The 12387-nt window shown below is 39.5% G+C and overlaps 1 non-coding gene across 1 annotated transcript; it reads left to right on the forward strand.

The window, feature by feature from the left end:
- Positions 1–9819: 9819 nt before the first annotated feature.
- On the forward strand, positions 9820–9927 carry LOC150001841 (U6 spliceosomal RNA). Its single transcript, XR_016513271.1, has one exon. It is a non-coding gene; the product is annotated as a U6 spliceosomal RNA (small nuclear RNA).
- Positions 9928–12387: the final 2460 nt, after the last annotated feature.

The following is a 12387-nucleotide window of genomic DNA, read 5'->3' on the forward strand; positions in this document are numbered from 1 at the left end:
CTGGGTTGGATAGATTTAATTGATATTTACAGAATGTTTCATCCCCAAGCAGCAGAATGTTGCTTATGAAACATTCTCAATGATAGACCATATGTTAGGACATAAAATAAATCCTAAAAAATTTAAGAAGGTTGAAATTATACCAAGCATCTTCTTGGGTCACAATGGAATGAAACTAGAAATCAACCACAATTTTTAAAAAAACTGAAAAACCATCAAACAGATGGAGGCTAATAACATGTTATTAAACAATGAAAGAGTTAATCATGAAATCAAGAAATAAATTTAAAATTACCTTGAAAAATGAAAATGAATACACCACAACCTCAAATCTAAGGGACACAGTAAAAGCGGTCCTGAGAAGAAAGTTCATAACATTACAGACCTATATCAAAAAGCAGGAAAAATATCAAATATCAAGATGGAGGTGTAAATACATACACTGTGTCTCCTCACAACTAAGAAGGAATTTACAACCACTTCAAAACTAAAAAACAAAACAAAACAAAACATAAAATCCAGAAAAGAGAAACTACAGGGAAGTTCAGCAAAGAAATAAGAAATAATCAACCAGAAAAGTAAGAGGGGCAGAGCTGGGACAGAGAGAAAGGAGCAGAGCAGCAGCTGCGGGGGCAGTGCTTGGTGGCAGCATGGCTGGCTGCATGACTAGAGGCAGTTGCGACGGGCAGGAGCATGGTAGGCATATGCAGCTGTAGCTATGGCAAAAAACACACTCATACAGTTTAAACCCGAGAAGTGATCCCAGCCCCAAACGAGATGGATCCCAGCCCCAGATCAGACCATGTAGCTTGTGGTTCCACTGCTGGGGAAAATAGAGCTGCATTGCTTTTGACTGTGAAAGCCAGTGGGGATTGCGGTAGAGGAAGAAACTACCAGTCTCAAAAAGGAAGCAGCTTGCTTAGTACAGGAAGGGTAAAAAGTGCCTGGAAAACCAGCAGCAACTGGCACTGTTCCATCTCAGACCCCTCCCCTACATACAGTGCCAAAACATGATGAAAAAGAATTGCCAGCACTAATGATACATAAGGCTCTGCCCCCTATAATGTAATAGGTGTGATGGCCCTACCCAAATCACAGAGATAAACACAGAAAACTGTCAACATGAGGAGACAGAGAAGTGCAGCCCAGAAGAGGGGGCAGATCAAGGTACCAGTGACACAACTAAGAAACAAGCAGATAGAGAACTTAACAGACCAGGAGATAGCAAATTTAACAGATTCACAGTTTAAGGCACTAGTGATAAGGATGCTCACAGACTTAACAATAAAGGTTAAACAGGATGGGGAAAGAATGAAGATTATCCTGAGTGAAATGAAGGAAAACCCACATGAAACAAGTGGTGAAGGAAAGGAAACCAGGGTTTGAATCAATGAGTTGGAATATAATAGGGGAATAAACAGTCAACCACTACAGAAGGAGGAAATGAGAATTTTAGAAAACGAGGAGAGGCTCTAGGATAGCTTTAATCATGCCAACCTCCTAATCATAGGGTTGCCAGAAGGTGAAGAGGGAGAACAAGAAATTGAAAAATTATGTGAAAAGATAATGAAGAAAAACTTCCCTAATTTGGGGAAGGAAATGGACCTACAGGCCCAGGAAGCATAGAGAGTCCCAAACAAAGTAGACCCAGGGAGGACCACACCAAGACACATCATAATCAAAATGCCAAAGGATAAGAATAAAGAGAGAATTTTAAAAACAGCAAGAGAGAAGAGGAGAATTACCTACAAAGGGGTACCTAAAAGACTATCAGCTGATTTCTCAAAAGAAACTTTGCAGGCAAGAAGAGACTGGCAGAAAATATTGAAAGTGATGAAAAGCAAGGACCTACAGCCAGATTACTCTATCCAGCAAAGCTATCATTTAGAATGGGAGAGCAGAGAAAGTGCTTCCCAGATAAGGTAAAGCTGAAGGAGTTCATTATCATCATGCCATTGTTATATGAAATGTTAAAGGAACTTATTTTTTAAAAGATCAAAACTATGAACATTAAAATGAAAGCAGTATCACAACTGTCAACAACAGAAGCTAGGGAATGGAAACAAAGGCAAAGTAAGAGGACAACCAGAGGGGGAATGGAATCATAGGTATGGGGAGCATGTAGGGGGAGGTCAGCTGAGAGGGGGAAAGGGGAAGAGGTAGGGAAATGGTACAGGAATTGAGAAGCATAGTTGGAGGGTGCAGAGTGGACAAGAGGATGTGAGAAGAGCTTATATGCACAACCCATGGCCATGGACTGGAGGGTGGCTGTACTGCTGGGGGAGGAGGGGGTTGCTGGGTGGAAGGGACCAAAGGGAAAAGAAATTGGGACAACTGTAATAGCATAATCAATAAAACACACACAAAAAATTCCAGAATAAACAATTTCTATTTTATATGGTGAAAAAACAACAATTCCACATTTCATCTAAAGGAACTAGAAGAGTAAAACACAAAGCCTAGAGTAAGTAGAAGAAAGAAAATAATAAACATTAGAGTGGAAACAAATGACATAGAGACTAAATACAATACAAAAGATCAATGAAACGAAGAGCTGATTCTTTGGAAAGGCAGACAAGATTGATGAACCTTTAACCAGAAACATCAAGGAAAAAGAGAGAGAAACCAAATACATAAAACAAGAAATGAAACAGGAGAGGTAATGAGGTAACAACTGACAGCATGGAAATACAAAGACCTGTATTTGGAAATTTATAGGATATTGCAAAAAGAAATTGAGGATGATACAAATAAGTAAAGCAAATAACATGTTTATGGATTTGGTTGAATTTATGTCATTAAAATGTCCACACTACCCAAAGTAATCTACAGAGTCAATGCATTTCCTATTAAACTACCAATGGCATATTTCACAGATCTAGAACAAATATTCCAAAAAATTTATGTGGAACTAAAAAAAAAACAAAACAAAACAAACAAAAAAAAAACCTCTGAATAGCCTCAGCAACATTGAGAAAGAAGAATAAGTTGGAGATATCACACACAACACCTGATATCAAACTATACTACAATGCTATTGTAATCAAATGAGCCTGGTACTGGCATAAGAACGGGCATATATATAGATCAGTGAAACAGAACAAAGAGACCAGAAATCAATCCTCACCTATATGATCAATAAATATTTGAAAAAGAAGGCAAGAGTATACAATGGAATAAGAATAGTCTAGTCAACAAATGGTGTTGAAAAAATTGAACATGTATATGCAAATAATAAATAAATAAAACTAAACCGCCAATTTACACCATATACAAGAATTAACTCAAAGTGGATAAAAGACTTAAATATAAGTCACGAAACTAAAAAATTCCTAGAAGAAAACATAGGCATTAAAATTTCAGACATCTCTTGTAGAAATATTTTTGTCAATATATCTCCAAGGATGAGGTAAATAATGAAAAAATAAACAGAGATACATCAAAGTAAAAAGTTTTTGCACAACAAAAACAAAGAAAGAAAGAAAGAAAGAAAGAAAGAACGAAAATGAAAGTCCCAGGCTGGTTTGGCTCACTGGATTGAGCATTGGCCCAAGAAGGTTGCTGGTTCAATTCCTAGTTAGAGCACCTGCCTGGGTTGAGGGCCAGGTCCCCTTTTGGGAGTGTGTGAGAGGCAACCTATCAATGTTTCTCTCCCTCTCTTTCTCCCTGCCTTCCCCTCTCTCTAAAAATAAATAAATAAAATCATTTTTTTTAATTAAAAGGAAATATGGGAGAGCATATTTGCCAATTGTGCAATGAGTAAGGGTTTAATCTCCAAAATATAAAAAGAACTTCTACAACTCAACATCAGGAAGATAAACAATCCAATTAAAAAATGAGCAAAATATCTGAATAGACATTTCACCAAAGAGGACACACAGATGGCCAATATACATATGAAAAAATGTTCAACATCACTAATTATCAGAGAAGTGCAAACATTAATGAGATATCACTTTACACCTACCAGAATGGCTATTATCAAAATATCAAGGAGGATGTGGAGAAAAGGGAACTCTAGTGCAAATGCTGACTGGTGCAGCCACTGTGGAGAACAGCATGGAGTTTACTCAAAAAATTAAAAATGGAACTGCCTTTTAATCCAGCAATCCCATTTATGGGATATATCCTAAGAATTCCAAAACACCAGTTTGAAAGGATGTATGCACCCCTATTTGATTGCAGCATTATTTACAATAGCCAAGATCTAGAAACAGCCCAAGTGCCCATCAGTAGAGTGGGATAAAAAAAGCTGTGGTACAGTTACATGATGGAATATTACATCGCCGGAAAAAAAAAAAAGAAATCTTACATTCTGTGACAGCATGGATGGACCTAGAGATTATTAAGCTAAGTGAAATAAGCCAGTTAGTAAAACACAAATATTGTATGATCTCACTCATATGTGGAATCTATCTAATGAACAAAATAAACTGATGAACAAAATAGAAACAGAGGCATGGATCCATGGAACAGACTGACACCTGTCAAAGGGAAAGGGTACAATGTACTGGATTAAAGATGGTGAAAGGATTAACCAAAAGAACTTATTTATGTACCACATAGACACAGACAACAGTGTGGTGATGGCCAAAGAAAAGTGGGAACAAGGGCTGAGTGGATGTGGGCAAAGGAGGGAAAAAATGGGGACATCTATAATATTATAAAGAAAAATAAAGTAAAAGTACTAAAATATGCAGAACACTTAAAATTAATAAGATGAACACATGTATTTATAATATATCCTAAACAAGTTGATATAACAGTATTGATGCCAGATAAATTTAATTTAAGGAAAAACATCTTTCTAAGAATAATTAGGAACACAACATAATAATAGGTAATTATGAAGTTATAGTAGTTATAAATTTGTATGTGCCTAAGTAAAATCCTTAAAATATAAAACTCCTTAATTAACAAAATTAGAAAAAAAATGTGGGCAAGTCAATCTTGAGAGGTGAAGCCTACATATTACTAGTAAGAAGAGCAATTCTTTGCACAATTACATTAATATATCTCAGAGACTTCAAGATCCTAATGAATCTAGTATGAAACATTCTATCAAATGAATACAGATTTGTTTTCCCCAACAATGTTTGAAACTTTCCAATTAAATGTCTCAGTGTATTTTTTTCTTCTGAATATATATTTTCTCTTACTTTTCACTCAAAATTTACTCTCTATGAGTTAAGTCTTCCATGTCTCTACCAAGGAGTCATCAAGCAGTTAGATGATGTCTGCTGTGGCTGTGCTTTGAAGCTGATGTGTCTCCTGGGAGCTTTCCAACATGACCAATGTCTTCCTCTTCAGTCTTTGAACAGTCATTAGTAAAAGACTTAGTCATACTAATGTGATTTGAATATAAATTTGTGGCCTCAATTTCTGAGGTACTCATGGTAGTTTTTGGAAGAAGAAAGTTTTTGTCTGGGACCCTGCCTGTCTTTGAAGTAAAAACCCACAAGTCCAACTGTTATCTGTGTGCTTTGGAAGCTTGTTGAGATATAGTGCCAGGGATGTCATAGAATAAACTCAAAAATGATGGATATTCACCATACCCTTTAATGTCATCACTACCCATGAGTACACTAGCTTTTTATGGTCTTTCTCAAAGAGAACTGAATTAAGTTACCATAATGGGTCAGGGTAAATATGTCCTCTAACCCAAGCCCATCACTCAAGGCTTCCATTGCAGGGTTGGGATGCTTCCTGGTTTTATTTTCCAGTGATGTAGACAAAGTAATATGTTGCCCTTTGTGAGTGACAATGATACTATTGTCTTACTCTAAGAAGGCCATTTCATTATACCATAACCACCACTTACATCCCAACACTCCTTCATAATTTGCCAAGCCCTTTCCTAAACTAATTTCATCTGATATTACCCAAAATCTGACAATGTAGGCAAGAGAGGTATTATTATATTTATTTGTGGAATTTGAGACTAAGAAAATTCAAAATGACATCCAGAATTTCATATGGCTTTATGGAGATAAAAGGATTAAAACCTCCACGTTCTAACTCAATTTTATGGGGTCTTACACGTTTCTTGGCCTCTGACAAAAATTGCAAGCTGGCTGCACAGGGGAACAGTGTAGTGTATACTGCTCTCTGGACACACATTTTATTCTGCCAGATGGCTTGACAATGCCTAAATATACTCAAACCATACATTTGGATAAGGGTATATATTTTGGGACCAGAATGCTTAAGCTCAAATTCTGACTCTAGCACACAGTCTAAACATGTTACTGGGGTTAAGTTTCATGACATCCTGAAACTCAGTTTCTTCAACTATAAAATGGGGCTACAAATTTTACCTGCCTCCTAAGGTGGTTGTAGGATTCAATAAGTTCCTAATGTTACCAAGCAAAAGGGGGGTTTGATCATGTGGCGCTTTGGTATAAGACTCAATAATTAATGTTGAGAAAAACAGGTCTTTATTTATAATATTCCAACCAGGAGGAGGGGCTGTGAGCACTTCATCTCAGAGCCCTGTTCTCCCTGATGACCTAGCATTTCCCTTGCTCCCCAAAATGCTATAAGCCAAAAACATGCCCAGAAATTTCCCATTCCTTATCTGTCAGCTCTCTCCTTCAGAATCTGAGGTACAATATCATCAGCCTCCATAAAATAGTGCAGAAAACATGTGCTGTGTTACACTGGATCATGGTAAAGTCCTGAGAGTGTCCTCACCTCATGCCCCAAGTTACAAGAGTCCAGATAGAGTCTGGGTCTGCAAGACAGAGTCCTCGGTGGCTTCCACGTCAGCTGGAGTTGGCACGATCAAAGCAGCAGCATGGCAGCTTTCTTACTAGCCTAGGCTGCATGGCCTGCTCCTTTCCTTTTAAAACCTCATGGCTCTCTTCTAATTCTTTTCAAACCACATGGCTCTCTGTTCTCTACATCCTTTCAAACCATGTGGCGCTCTGCACAAAATGGCTGCCACCTTATTTTTAAATCCTGACTGCAGCCTGTGATGCAGTCAAGGTGGTGACCAGTCCTGGCTCCTCATAGAATTTTGCATGGCCCCTAAGCCTTTTTGTCACCATTCTGTGGTCAAAGTCTCTCCCATCTCCTTTTCCTTTGTGTGGCAGTTTGGCCATAGTCATTTGCATCACTAAGAAACTAGCTACCAGCCATAGATACGCAAAGCATTCCAAAGGCCGAACCACCTCCTTCCCCCATTCCTAAAACCACAGGCTGTGGGGACTTTGGGGACAGCTTCCTTCCACCCTGTAACACTAATACTTTCAAAGTGCATAGAGTAGTACCTGGCAGGTATTTGCTGTTGTAACATTGTGCTGCTGTTATTGATGTTGTGGTGATGTTAATGTGTTGTTATATTGTGTTAACTGTTGTTATATGACATTGTTACTGATGTTATTGATTTTGCTGTTTGGCTCAGGCAATGAGTTCAGTGTTTAACTGCTATGACTTAAATACTCCAGACATATACTGATAGAGGGTTAGCATAGAACAGAGAGCAGAGAGTGCCATTGATGGCACTGAGAAGATTGTGTAACAGTAAAGGCCAGGTAGGTTTGCATAGATCAAAGGTTTAAACAGATATATGCATTCTTCACAGAGTTGCTATGTCTAAGATATGGCAGATTTGCCACTGTAGTCAGGGTGATTGCTTTCCTTATTAGGTATCTTCTCCATCCCCATCCCCAGGTCACTAATCCTGCTTTACCCCACATGCCTCAGTGAACCCCACCACCACCACCACCACCTTTTTGGATTTGTAGTAGAAAAGAATGAGCTAGAGTATATGAAGTATCAAGAGCCCAATCTTATTGATGACAGAAGTTAACGTACAAGCTGCTGTGACCAGGGCTTGGTTACCCCCTGTTCTTTTCCATCACTTGGTTTACTTCCACGGCACTTGCTGGTTCAAGAGCAAAACTCAAGTGTGGCACAATGCACATGTTGATGCCCAATAAAACCAATAGGAAACCTGAAGACTCAAACTTTCTTGGTTGTCTAGGAAAGATTTTTATTCCTAAGCATCCCTTTTTATCTTCCCTTGTCTTTCCTCCTTTCTGTAGCCTGAAAATTTCATTCTCTGCTCCAATAGTTCACCTTCACTCTTTAGCCCATAGCACTGTTTGCCATTGGCATGCAGTTGGGCTGTCAAAGAACAGACCTTCATTTCTTAGGCACCATAAGTAATTGTTGGGGTTCTGATCAGAACTACTTGCCCTCCACATACCTCTCTCCCTAACCTCTTCTAGGAATTCTGTTTACTCTCTGTTCTCTCTATACATGGCTCCTCGGCTCCACCTGCAGTTAGAGGTCCTGAGCTGCTGACTTGCTGAATCTGACCTTTTCCGCCCTTCTTTGGAGAGTACATTTCTCTGGTCCTGGACTTTTATATTGCGTGTCTTGTTCACTTTTCTTCCTACTTCTGCCATCTCTCTTGCAGTCCCTTCCAGAGTCACAAAGCCACAAGGCCTCATGAAAGCAAAACCTGCTTCTGCACCCCCTAGCATGTTGAGACACATCATTCTGACATCTCCAGCCTGCTCCCACCATAAAAAGTCACTATCTCCTTTCTCCATGATATACAAAATACTAAGATGGTAAATTTACATTCTTAAAGCAAAATTATTTAGTAATGAAAGGGTTGTTTGTGCATCAGTTTGGGGCCCATTTTTGAGAGTGTCACAATGTTGTCCTTGAAGTTTAGTCATGCAACTAACTCATACCTATCACCCAAGGAATGCACCATTCCAAAGACAAGAATCACAGCTCTTAGATATATGAGAATCATAATCACACATTCTCAAACCTTAATTTCTAAGTAAAATATAATCAGTGGCAGGCAGATTAAATTTAAGTATATTCAATTTAACATCAAATTTCATGCTAATACTTCTTTGAAGTAAAGGCATTGGGCAAGAAATGGAAGCCTCGCCCTGGATGATGTGGCTCAGTAGACTGAGTGCTGCGCTATGGAAAGGTCACCAGTTTAATTCCAAGTCAGGGCACATGCTTGTGTTGTGGGCCAGGTCCCAAGTTAGGGATGTGCAAGAGGCAATTTTTTTCTCTCCCTCTCTTTCTCCCTCCCTCCCCTCATCTATAAATAAGTAAATAAAATATTTTTAAAAAAAGAAATGGAAGCCTCATAATATCTATTGTATCACATTTCTCTGATTTATAGCTAATTTTATATTTATAGATAGGTTTCCTTTTCAAACCAGGAACTAAGCTCTGTGGAAAATCTGCTCTTTTCTGTCTATTTATATTTTCAATTGAAACTTCCTCCTCCCTTAGCCCATTAGCCACTCTAGATTGCCTTACTTCTACTTAGGAAAACATCTCTCTCACTGACCTGGTCTGGTCTTTTGTAAGGTATTTTCCTATTTTATATCAGCCCATATATATTTTCTTCCAACTCCTCTATTTCCAAAAGGCATCTATGCCCACATGCTGACACCTCAGTCCCTGAAGTGTCAGTATTAGTTTCTCAGGACTTTCAGGCTCAAAGTTGGGTTCACTGGCATTTTTGTATTATGATATATATTTTTTGGTTGTCAGTGTTATCACTGTGTCTGGTGGGTTTATTAACAATAGGTTTTAGATGCTGAGGTAAAGTCTAAATAATTGAAACACTCAGCATATTAAAAACTAGAGTGAAAAATTTACTGGAATAGTAACCTCCTCCATCCACTCACACTAGAATGTAATATGCAGAGCAGGAAGAAGCTATGAGGATGTGAGGCACTAGGAAGGCTGCTGTGCAGCCCCTGACTTGAAATATCTCAACCCTCATCCTCACCCTAGCAGCACACCACTGATGGTAAGATCCTGCTGAGAGTGCTTGCTTTGCTTTGGCAGCACATAGACTAAAATTGGAACAATACGAAGATTAGCATGGCTCTGTGCAAGGATGACATAAAAATTTGTGAAGTGTTCCATATTTTTGGGACAACTGTAATTGAACAACAATAAAATAAAATAAAAATAAAAAGACCCTTCTGTGAGAGATCTATGCCATGGCATTAACAATATTATAATACTAATAGTTGAAATAAGTAACAGAGGACTCCAATTTCATTATCTAATAGTATAAATTACTTCATCAGATCCTTTAAGAACAACTGAGGATATTTTCCCCAAAAAAGCCAAACAATAGGCAGAACTGCAAAGGGGCAGAGAAGGGATGAGCACCACTGAGACTCAAAATGGGGCTGATCAACTTGTGGTGTTTGGTGGTGGTGGTGTGGGGGGGGGGGCTCAGACAAGGGAAGAGTCTGAAGAGCCAAAGACCCTCTGACCTTTATTCACAATTGTGAGAAACGCTCACAATAAAAACTGGGACACAGGACTTGAGCAGTAAAGTGAGGCCTTTACTCACGAGTCTGCAGAGCTGGGCGCACCCTCACAGCAGAAGAATGTGCTCACCAAGTAGACAAAGGAAACTGGTTTTATAGTCTTAGCTTCCCCACCCTAAAATTGCCACCCTAAAATGATTATCCTCCTTGCCCTAAAGTGAGAGCGATTAGCTTCCCCGCCCTAACGCAATTAGCTCCCCCTCCCCTCTCCTTCTTCCCCGTTTCTCCATTACTGGTTACTCTGGAGTTACAATCTAACACGGTTATCTAAATGCCCCTTCTGTGATTTGTAGATATGCCAGTGCTGTCAACTCCCTTCTCAGAGATTCTCTAATTACATTTGCCTTTAAGACCCTTTAATTACATTTGCCCTTTGTTACTAATGACTTTTTACTGGTTTGGGAGTCACTATGTCCTTGTTTCTAACACCATTAACCTTGACACCAGTTCTGGACAACCTGGAATTCTGGGCTCCAGGAGGCAATGCCACCCTCCACTGAATGCTTCAGTTTTGGAGTGTCTGTATATCCATGAATCAAATCAGAAATTCTTGGAAAATTCAGTCTCTCTCCAGACCCTTCTGTAATAGGGCAGGGTGAGGCCAACCCCAACTTTCCCACAGCCCATGGTTTTGGGTATGGGGAAAGAAAATAATACAGCTTTTAGGGTACTTTGCATATCTATGGCAGGTTGGTGGCTAGGGCTGGTAAAAGAGGGATGATACTGTTTAAGGTACTTTGCATATCAATGACAAGGAGATAGCCAAGTCTTTCCTGAAGGAGAGAGCCAGAACAAATTGAAAGAGCCATAAGAAAAGGATCTAGCCATCAGGAAAAGGGCCAGGCTGTTTGAAAGAAAGAAGGGTCCTGATGTCCACCATGAAGCCTGATGTTAAAAAAGAAACCATGCGTTGTAGAAGGGTGTAGACAGGAGTCAGCTACAAGGTCTGGTGTGTAAGAGAGATAGCCATGATGTAGCAGCTATGCAGTTTGTAGTGAAGCTGATCCATGGTGAGAAGGAAGAAGCAGCAGGCGGCTATGGAGTTCGTAGGGATGATTCAGCCATGCAGCCTGGGCTAGTAAGAAAGCAGGCATGCTGATGCTTTGATCATGTCTTCTCCAGCTGACTCCTAAGACATCAAGGACTCTGCCTTGCAGACCCAGACTCTATCTGGAGCCTTGGAAGTTGGGACATATGGAGAGGACACACTCTTAGGACTTGTACCTTTCCTGGACTTCACCATGATCCAGTGTAACATGGCACATGCTTCTCTAGACTGTTATATGGAGGTTGATGACATTGTATCCCAGATCCTGAAGGAGAGAGCTAACAGATATTGGGCTTGGTTTTGGCTTATAGCCTTTTGGGGAGCAAGGGAAGTGCTGAGTGTTGGGGGACAACAGGGCTCTGAGCAGGAGTGCTCACAAACCTCTCAAGTTGGAATATTATAAATAAAGACCTGCTTTTCACAACACTAATTATTGGGTCTTATACCAAGGCTCCACGTGAATGAGCCCCCTTGTGCAGTATTACTTCTACCTCAGGAATCTCCCTCACCACACACCTTCTTCCAGGAGAACAAACCTTTTCCAGGTCCCTAAACATTGAAAAACCCTTTTGAGGTTATGGATCTTCCCCTTTCTCCATCCAGCAGTGGATACACATGTGCTGATTGGTGGAGAGACAAGCAGACAAGCACACCATCACAGTTACAAGAGCTATCCTGAACCTCTTGTATTCAACACAAAGGCTAATACTGATCAATTGCATGCTGCTAATGGGAAGTAAGGCATAGATCCCAAAATGCAACAGCTATCTCCTCCCTAGAGCTTGAGTTGTGACTTTGGGCAAGTGAGTAAAATGCTGTAGTGATAACATTTCTTATAGGATAGAGTTATATAATACATATGGAATAGGAAATAGTAATTGAATTATCGATGCTTCAGCTTCTCACCTGCAAAATGGCTATAATAATAGCACTTATCATATAGAGTTTTCTAGGTCAAATGAGCTGATATAAAGTACCTATTTAGTAAATAGTAAGTATTTA

Source organism: Furipterus horrens, unplaced genomic scaffold, assembly GCF_987537825.1.
Source record: "Furipterus horrens unplaced genomic scaffold, mFurHor1.1.pri manual_scaffold_9, whole genome shotgun sequence".
NCBI classification, from domain to species: Eukaryota; Metazoa; Chordata; class Mammalia; order Chiroptera; family Furipteridae; genus Furipterus; species Furipterus horrens.